Here is a 9950-nt window from a genome sequence, read left to right as displayed (position 1 = left end):
TATATATTATATAACAATTGTCCTTACGAAAGTACAATGTTTTATTTCTTGAATATTAATATAAAAACTGTTGTTCCTTCTAATTAATAAAAATATTAAAAGCCTTGCAATAGAGATCCACCACTTACCTCTTAATGCATCCACATAGAAACACACACACACTGACATTGTAAATATATTTCTTAACACTTTTGCAGAGACAATATTACAATAATTAAAGGAACGAAAGTAACACTATTAGCCCCATTTTCACTCACCTACTCATAATTTTTAAGTGAACTATTTATTTTTAACTATCAAGATACATATTGATGTAAATGTATATAATGTCACTAGCTAAACTCGCATGGTCAGTTATAATTTTATTGAAGTACAGTTTTCAATTCATATTAAATTATATCTGTATATATGCACTCACTTTTGCCTTTATAAATATATTCAATATTAATAATAATAATAATAACAATTCAAGTTTTGTTTTTATAATATTAAAGAATAGGTTTATTGAATTAAAGTGTTCTGGAGCCTCCTGGGCTATTGTGTGGTGAAAGGAGACAGAGTCAGATTCAGATGTAGTTTTAAAGACTGATTGTCTCCGGATGTTCTACCACTCTAACTATACTAAGTATTTGTTGATAGCTTCTAAGAAGTCCTAAAATCATTCTTGCCCTTCCTGAGGGCTACTAATCACTGGCTTAGGTAATTAACACCTGTAGTCTAAGAATGGGGGATTAAGTAATAAATTAATTGTTAGAGACTCTCCCCATTTATCCAAATGGCTGTTTGTTAGGCTAGGGGGAAGTTTGGAACAATAAATGTCTACTGAACCAGGCGAAAAGAATCACACTTGCACAAGGAAAAAACTTTTTACACAAGCAAATATGGATTAAACGCATATAAATTCATATACAGATTCATGCATACAATTTTCTTAAATCTCCATTCTGGGCCCAGCTTACATGTATTCTCATAATTATATACTTACACACATGTGCAAACTTATATATGCATTTCAAGCAAAAGACCAAGCATCAATGTAGAAGGAACTCATTCTGGATGAAAAATGAGCTCCAATTTTTATTGCATAGAAGAAAGAAAACACTTCTACCATTTTAATGCTAAATGAATTAAACCCAAGTCTGTAAGAAGAAAGCTTTGTACTCTTTAATAAGACTAAACCTGCCTTGCTGTTAAGAAAGACCTGCTCTGTCCCATGGTAAGGAGAAGCCTGCCTCTTCCTTCTGCTCTCTGTAGCTCCTTTTTTCCTGTTTTCCTCTGCATTCTGCATATTGCTGTTAGTTTTTTTAAGTTGTCTTATAATTTCTAAGTTTATGGGTTTTTTGTTGGTCATTTATTTTTTTGAGGATACTTTATTCTCTTATTAGTTTTTTTTCCTACTTAAAGAAGCTTTACTTTTGAATGAAGGTTTTCCTGCAGAGAACATGAACATGCACAAACACTGCCTTGAACAAGCACTTGGGCATGGCCCTTTCATGACAGTCTGAGCTCAAGACAATAGTGTGTACAATACTTTTTCTGAAACATTGAATAATGATTTGGTACTCTTTTTGTGTGATTTCATAAATGTCAAAAGTCCTAGGTTGTCCACTCTTGTGATAGATGAAATTTGCACAATCTCACTTCATCATGACCAGAATATTAATCATTTTACTGAATATCAGTAACATGTAAAGAACTTTTACTTCAGTCGTCTGGCAATCCTATTATTATTGCACCCATTGTAGCATTACTGCTATACTTGTTTCAAGCACACTTTATTTTCTTTAACAGTATCTACAAATAACAAGCATATGGTACTCATAACTTAATTTCATGTTTTTTTTTAATCCATGTCTCCCCATTCACAATTCAGACCAGGCACAGGGCCTAGGCTGAGGCCTGTATATAGGGTAGGTTTATTCTGCCTCCTCTTTCTATACACTCAGTGTAGGAACACAACCTGTGGTAAGCACAAAGAGGCCAATTGCATGATTTTTTATTGTTCCATGATTAGTTGTTAATCTGTTGCTATACCTAAGTAAGATATATTGAAAGGCATAATATGTACAGGGTCCAGACCTGAGAGTTCATGCTTGCTAGGATTTACAGTAAAGGGAACATCCATCCACTGTTTATAGGAGAACAAATTTACAGCTACTACAAAAATCAGTGTGGGAGTTCCTCAGGAGTTTTGGACTAGATATGTCTCAGGATCCAGCTATCTAACTCTTGGACAAAGGACTTTTAAATCCTACTACAGAAATTGTTGCTCACACATGTTCACTGAAATTCTATTTATAACAGCCAGAAATTTGAAACTGCCTTGATAATTTTTAATGGATGAATGAATGAAGAAAATGTGGTACATTTACACAATAGAATATTTCTCAGTCACTAAAAAAATGAAATAATGAAATTTACTGGTAACTGGGTGGAGTTAGGAAAACATCATCCTGAGTAATGTAATCTAGACCCAAAAAGATAAATTTGGTATGGTACATATTCACTTGTATATGGAAGCTCCCTGTTAAGTCATTGATAATCCAGCAACAGTCTACATAGTCACAGAAGTTAGGTATAGTGTAAGGGATTAAGGGATGTGTCTACCTAAGAATAGGAAACACAATAGATAGTAATGGGTGTATATGGCAGGCACTGGGACAGAAGTATCAAACATAGGCAGTAAGGGAAAAGGAGGATGAAATGCAAGAAGGGACAGATGGAAACCTCATGTAGTAGAAGCATCATAAAATATATGGATATATGAAGGCAACTAATATAATTGGCAAATAGAGGAGAAAGAACTCATCTCTTATCCCCAAATGGGCCTCCCAGTACCTGGAATGGGTTAATTTAATGGTGTTTCACCCCTTTAGACTGATCTTTGTGGTAGTAAAAAGTACACTGAAGAGTTTTCAGAGAAGAAAGTTAAATGTTAATCCAGACACAAACCTTTCTATCTACAATGCTGAAGTGTATGTAAGATACATTGATACAATGGTGGCACATAAGTCCTGAGAGTAACCAACCATTCCATAAGATGGAAACCATGCCTGACACTGTTGGATGACCAAGAAGCTGAGACTAGATAGACTAATGATATAGATAAAAACTCAGTACTGCTAAGGGGATATAACATAAAATTACTCCTTGAAGCATTTTGCAATATTTGTAGACTAGTTGATGTGCTGGAACGGCGGATCACGTCAGGAAGTACACAAGGCCCAAACAGTTCCATGTGTAAGAGGTTTAATTGAGAGGGAGTAGGGGTAGTGGCGTGGAAAGAGAGGGGAGAGAGAGAGAGTAAGATGGAGGAAAGTACCCATATATATATGGGTTGTGACATAGCAGTCGCAGTTCAAGGTGGGACGTGAGCCCAACGGATTCTGGGAATATGGTGGCTGTTGCCCTGGCAACAGGTCTGTGGACCCACCCATGTATCATCACAGGCTCTGGATGCTAACACTAGTGCCTTGCTCAGCATCTTCAGAGAAGCTTCTACATGCAGTATATGGGAACAGAGTTTCACAACTGAACAGTGTGCAGAGAATGAAAAACTTAGAAGCTCTCACTCCTAAATGGGCTATCTCTATCAATTCTCTCCAGTTAGAACTTAAAAAAATCCTTTAAAAGAGGAGGCAAAAAGAATGTAAGAGCCAGAGGGGATGAAAGATTGTAAGAGCCAGAGGAGATGGAAGCCACTAAGGAAATGAGGCCTTCTAAACACAGGAGAACTAAAACAATTCTGAACTTTTTGTGGGAAATATAAAAAATGAGCCCGCCAACTCTCAGTAAGGGCAGGCCATGTTTCCTTGCTCCTGTTGCTACCAACAACTCTCTACAGCTAGTGCCTGTGCTAGGTGATACCACTTGCTTGGTCTCTAGTCCTGCCACCTCACTAGACCTGTAAGCTCCCTCCTGGACATTTCTTGGTTGGGTTCCCCCCTCCCCAGTTTCTCTTGCTTTCACCTAAGGTCACACACCCCTGGTTATGCATCTCAATACCTAAGTACCTGGTAGAATCAAAACTCTTAATGCTTAATTAGCCAATCAGATTTATGTATCAATAATAATACAATTTACAAGATGTCAATACAATAATTTCAGAGCCAAATGATAATCATAAAGCTTTAACCCAATTATTCTAACCTATTGTTAACACCATGTCAGCCTCCTTTCTGGTTCTCTCTCTCCTCTTCAGATCTCTCTCCCTCTTTTAACTCCTTGTTCCACCTCCCTCCTCCTGTCCAGTAACAAGCTTCCCGCTGCTCTAATGTGATTGGACAGGGAAAATCCTGCAACATGAACCCCCCAGAGACTATGGTAAGATGAGCAGGGCCTGCACAAGTGCACCAGATGTCATCCTAACACCAAGAAGAGAAGTGGACACATTTCCCATCCCTACCCAGAAAAAAAATTCAAATGTAAAATTAGCTTTCCCTGGCAGAGTTTTACTCTAAAAACAAAAACAAAAACAAAAAAACCAACAAAACAAAAAATATCTAACAAAAAACCACACTGACACTGTTAATGATACTCAGCTATGCTTGCAGGTAGGAGCCTAGCATTACTGTCATGTGATAATCTTGATCCAGCAGCTGATAGAAGCAGATATAGAGATCCACAGTCAAGCATTTGGCAGGGCTCATGGACTCTTGTGGAAGACTCAAGAGAAGGAATGAGGGAGCCAGAAGTGTCAAAGACGCTAACAAAAAGACCTACAAAGCCAACTAACCTGGGCCCATGGATTCTCAAAGAATCTGTACCAACAACCAAACAACATCCATAGACTAAACCAAGGCCCCCTACACAGGTATAGCTTGGTCTTCATAGCAGTCCCATAACAACTGGATCAGGGGCTGTCTCTGACTCAGACTCTGTTGGCTGCCTTTGGATTCCACTCTCCTTGCTGGGCTGCCTTGTCTGTCCTCAATGGGAAAGGATGCACTTAGCTCTGAAGCTATCTGGTGTGGTAAAGTGGGTACTGTGGGGGAGGGAACTTTCAATTTTCTGAAGAGAAGAGGAGGATGGAATAGGAAAAGAAGAGTCAGAGCATGGGACTGGAAAGAGGGGATAGAGGGAGACTCTATTAGGATGTAAAGTGAATATATTAATTAATAAAAGAGAAAAAACACACAATTGACATTTTTGGAGGTTGTTTGTCTCATGTTTTGTCAGAGAAGTTTTCTTTTTTTTCCTGATTTTTTTTCTTTTTATTAGATATTTTCTTTATTTACACGTTATATGATTTCTCCTTTCCCAGTTTCCCCTCCAAAAAACAAACAAACAAAAACAACAAGAACAAACCCCTGTTGCCTCTCCCCTCCCCATGCTTGCCACCACACCCTCTCCCACTTATTGGCCCTGGCATTCCCCTACACTGGGGCATAGAACCTTCACAGGGCCAAGGTCCTCTCCTCCTACTGATGATCAAATTTGCAATCCTCTACTATACATATGCTGCAAGAACAATTAGTCCCACCATGTAGAGTCCTTGGTTGGTGGTTGAGACCCTGGGAGCTCTGAGGGTACTAGTTAGTTCATATTGTTGTTCGTCCTAAGGGGCTACAAACCCTTCAGCTCCTTTAATCCTTTCTCTAACTCCTTCATTGGGGACCCTGTACTCAGTTCAATGAATGGCTGTGAGCCTCTACATCTGTATTAGTCAGGTACTGTCAGAGCCTCTCAGGAGATAGCTATATTAGGCTGGCTTGTCCTTCCTACAGTGTCTGCTCCATAGTTAATCTCTGCAACTTCTTCCATGGGTATTTTGTTCCCCCTTTTAAGAAGGAATAAAATGTCCACCTTTTGGTCTTCCTTCTTCTTGAGTTCCTTGTGGTTTATGGGTTGTTCTTCCTGTATTCCGAACTTCTGGGCTAATAACCAAATATCAGAGATTGCATACCATGTGTGTTCTTTTGTGATTGGGTTACCTCACTCAGGATGGTATTCTACAGATCCATCCATTTCCCTAAGAATTTCATAAATTCATTGTTTTAAATAGCTGAGTAGTACTCTATTGTGTAGATGTACCACAATTTCTGTATCCATTCCTCTGTTGAGGGACATCTGAGTTGTTTCCAGTTTCTGGCTATTATAAATAAGGCTGCTATGAACATGGTGGACCATGTGTCCTTATTACATGTTGAAGCATCTTCTGGGTATATGCCCAGGAGTAGTATAGCTGGGTCCTCCAGTAGAAGTATGTCCAATTTCCAGAGGAACTGCCAAACTGATTTCGAGAGTGGTTGTACCAGCTTGCAATACCACCAGAAATGAAGTAATGTTCCTCTTTCTCCACAACCTCTCCAGCAACTGCAGTCACCTGAGTTTTTTAATCCTAGCCATTCTGACTGATGTGAGGTGGAATCTCAGGGTTGTTTTGATTTGCATTTCCCTGATGTCTAAGGATGTTGAACATTTCTTTAGGTGTTTCTCAGCTATTCTGTATTCATCAGTTGAGAATTCTTTGATTAGCTCTGTTCCCATTTTTTAATAGGGTTATTTGGTTCTCTGGAGTCTAACTTCTTGAGTTCTTTGTATACATTGAGTATTAGCCCTCTATCAGATTTAGGATTGGTAAAGATCTTTTCCCAATTTGTTGGTTGCCATTTTGTCCTTACAGAGGCTTTGCAACTTTATGAGGTCCCATTTGTCAATTCTTGATCTTAGAGCATAAGCTATTGGCGTCCTTAGAGTGGTCAACCTTGTCTTTTAGTGAAATTTCTTTAAGTTTCTCTCCAGTTAAGTTGATCTTGATTGAGTATCCTGTAAATTGCCTTTATTATGCTTTAACTATATTCTGTTTCTCAGGACCTATTGTAGTAGGGTTGCTGGGCTCTAGCAAAAACATGTTGCGCTGGCTGTTTGGTTATGTTTTCATTCTGGCATCTAAGCAACTTGATTTTGGGTGATTGTGATTGTAGGTATTTATATCTTGTCTTGTCTTAGTAGGGTGGGTTTTCCACTCCTTGGTTTCTTTTCCCTTCACTGGATTTTAGGAGAATGTGATGAATGTGTTTTGCCTGATTCTGAATCTTTCTGTGTCCCTGCCAGGCGGGGATACTGTGGAGTCCCAGAGAGAATGTTTTTCTAGGCATTAGGAGCTGACAAAAATGAATGGGGATATGCTGGGAAAGTGGGAGTAAGAAAAGTCTGTAGGAGGGAGGGATGAAAACTGGGTCACCCTGTCTCAAAACAAAACAAAACAAACAAACAAACAAAAAAAAACAAAAAACAAAAAAAACCCTGGGTATGTGTTCAAGGTTCTGTGGAGTCTACAGGGGAAGTAGAGTGGGTAGAGGGGCCTCTGCATGCTGTTTGCTGCACAATGGGAATGAGATTGGAGAATTGGAAATGGAGGTCTGGAAGAACAGAGAAAATCGTCTACCTGGTTCTCTTATCAGTGTAGAAACCTAAATATGAATAGCTATAGAGATATAGCTTGGTAGCCCAGCTGGGCTAGTTCTTCAGAAATGGAAAAAATAGTAATAGAAAAAGCAATATCATGATCCATTTGTCCCTCAATTCCATTGTTTTCAGGAAAGGATTTAGGTATCATCCATCTACAACTAACTGATGCTTCAAATTAGGTAAAGTTCTATACAATGCAACCCATCAGATGTTCAGAAAGCTTTTGGCAAAATCCTATAATTGTGTTTCTGTTGAAGACTTTCAATAAGTCTTGAGATTTTATTTGAAGCAAAAGAAAGTAATGCTTTATTTTCTGTAGAGAGGAATAATTCATTATTAAAGAATGAATCAATTTTTCTATGGCATCATCTGTGACTTGACCACACTCAATATTCATCTGTTAAACTTCACATAGAAGGAATACTTGCTGCATTTACATTTCCTCCATTAGTCTGATAAATTATGAATTCTTTGAAAATAACTGAATAGAATAAACTATGGTAGACAAATGTATAATTTCTTACATCATTTTTCTACTGTAATTTATGTATTCTATTTTTTGTCCTGTAAGAAATGTACAGTTTTGCTACACAGTAGCCCTCTACCTGTGACATTCAGGCCACCATTTGCCCCTGTGAGCTATTGACTATAATGAGTGAGTTAGAGAAACTCAGTGTGGTGCCTAGAGATCTGAGCTCTAATCACCTCTCTGGCAATTCACAGGTCTACTAAGGACTGAAAACCACTGAGTTGGGACAAATAAACCTCAAGATCATAAAACTGTTCAACAGCTGTGTGGAAATTTTAGGGACTCCATGTCCCAGGTGACATGGGGTCAGCATAAAGGAAGTGACTTTGTCTAAGTCCAAATTTCCCTTTCAAACAAGAGTACACTTCCAAGTCCATCCCCTCTCCTCAAGAAGACAGCTCACCACAATTGTTCTCTAGGGACATAATATGATTTAAAAGTCTGCAATTGTGCACAGGAATATGAGAAATTATTGATCAGCTTGGAGAGCCACATACACAACAAGTCACCCTGAAGTGAGTTTCCTGAACTTGGATGAGGAAAGGTAAGTATTTTATGGTAATTCTAACACAACCTTACAATGTAACTGAGTTTGGAAAAGCAAGGCTATCATTATAACAAGGAATCAAGGGCACCTTACTGAAAATAAACCAACAGTTTTAAAATCCATCTAAACATAATAAGAGACCATGTGAGAAGACTACTGAATAAGAAGTTAACATGTTGTATTCTTGCATATGTGATACTTCTGTAAAAAGTTAAAGCCCTTCTTCAACAGCTCTCAAATATCAACATTAGAGACAGTCCAAGTAACCATGTTCAATGTGATTATTACCCTGTAATTGTGTGGGTTTTGATATGTATAAATTATTATAACTTGATATCAGTGTGGTTACTTAAGCTACAAACTCTTAAATTGTCTCTATTAAAATGCTTAATAGCAAGCTGATAAAACTATCTGTGTGGATCAAAGGACACCTATTTTAGCAAGGACCAAAACATGTCCCCTGTCTCATTTACATGAATGATTAATATTATTCAGATTTCTTAACTCTCAGTGTACTTGTTTGTCAAATTAAAATATTAATATTAAATGAACTAATATAAAATGAATGAACAATAATTATAAATATGTTTATCACTTGACCAACCTCAAAGAAAAACACTTTCAAAACACAGAATTTGAAAAGATGAAAACTGCGAGAAACATAAGGAAGATCTTTGATTTGCTCTGATTTCTTTTGTATATATGAGGTGTTGAAGAAATCAAACAGTATGAGGATATTTTAAAATGATTCAACTTATGACTGAGAGACATGGAGCAGGAGAAAAGAGACTTCCATCACAAAAGTTGTATCAGATGAAACAAAAGATATCTACTTTAACAGTGATTTGTTTTCCTATAGATGGAGGATCTTTCTGTGGAGCTCATTGTGGTTTGTATTCAGCATGCTGCTGCCACAGGTCTAGGGACTCATTTTCTCATGTCATGGTTAGCTCTAAGAGTACTTTAACTACAATCAAATTCCAACATCCTGTCAGGTATTTGGATGTAGGCTCATTCTTTGAGAAAGAGGTTTGAGGGAGTTGGGTGAGTTTCTCCTGTCATAAGATAGATATCATTAAATGAAAAATGCCTCAACATTGAAAAGAGTAACCTCAAATTTTATTCTGCAATTACATCTTTAAGCACAAAAATTTTAAATAAACTTGAAAATATGTGACGATATTTCATTTGCTTTTGCTTTCTAGAATGCACTAATGGAACAACGACAACAAAAAAAACCATGCAAGAAGCTGACACTTCATTTAATAATTATCAGTCCCCAAACACCAACATGCATCTTGCAAGGAGAGAATGATGGGTTATTTATAATCCCTCAACTATCAATAGGACCATGAAATAAAGCAAGACTTCTATTGGAAACAGAAATGACTTTCAATTTGCAGTCTTTTTTTGGATATTGGCCATTATCCTCTGCATCTTTTTTTCTTTTTTTCTTTCCTT

At 37.5% G+C, this 9950-nt stretch overlaps 1 non-coding gene across 1 annotated transcript; it reads right to left on the bottom strand.

Annotated features, from left to right (window-relative positions):
- Window positions 1-1848: 1848 nt before the first annotated feature.
- LOC116075569 lies at window positions 1849-1982 on the bottom strand. The gene has a single exon (XR_004112610.1). It is a non-coding gene; the product is annotated as a small nucleolar RNA SNORA51 (small nucleolar RNA).
- Between the last annotated feature and the right edge of the window lie 7968 nt (window positions 1983-9950).

The sequence above is a fragment of the Mastomys coucha genome, unplaced genomic scaffold (genome assembly GCF_008632895.1).
Source record: "Mastomys coucha isolate ucsf_1 unplaced genomic scaffold, UCSF_Mcou_1 pScaffold3, whole genome shotgun sequence".
Lineage (NCBI taxonomy): Eukaryota > Metazoa > Chordata > Mammalia > Rodentia > Muridae > Mastomys > Mastomys coucha.
Note: the sequence above shows the minus strand (reverse complement) of the source record. Positions and strands in the feature narration are given on the sequence as shown.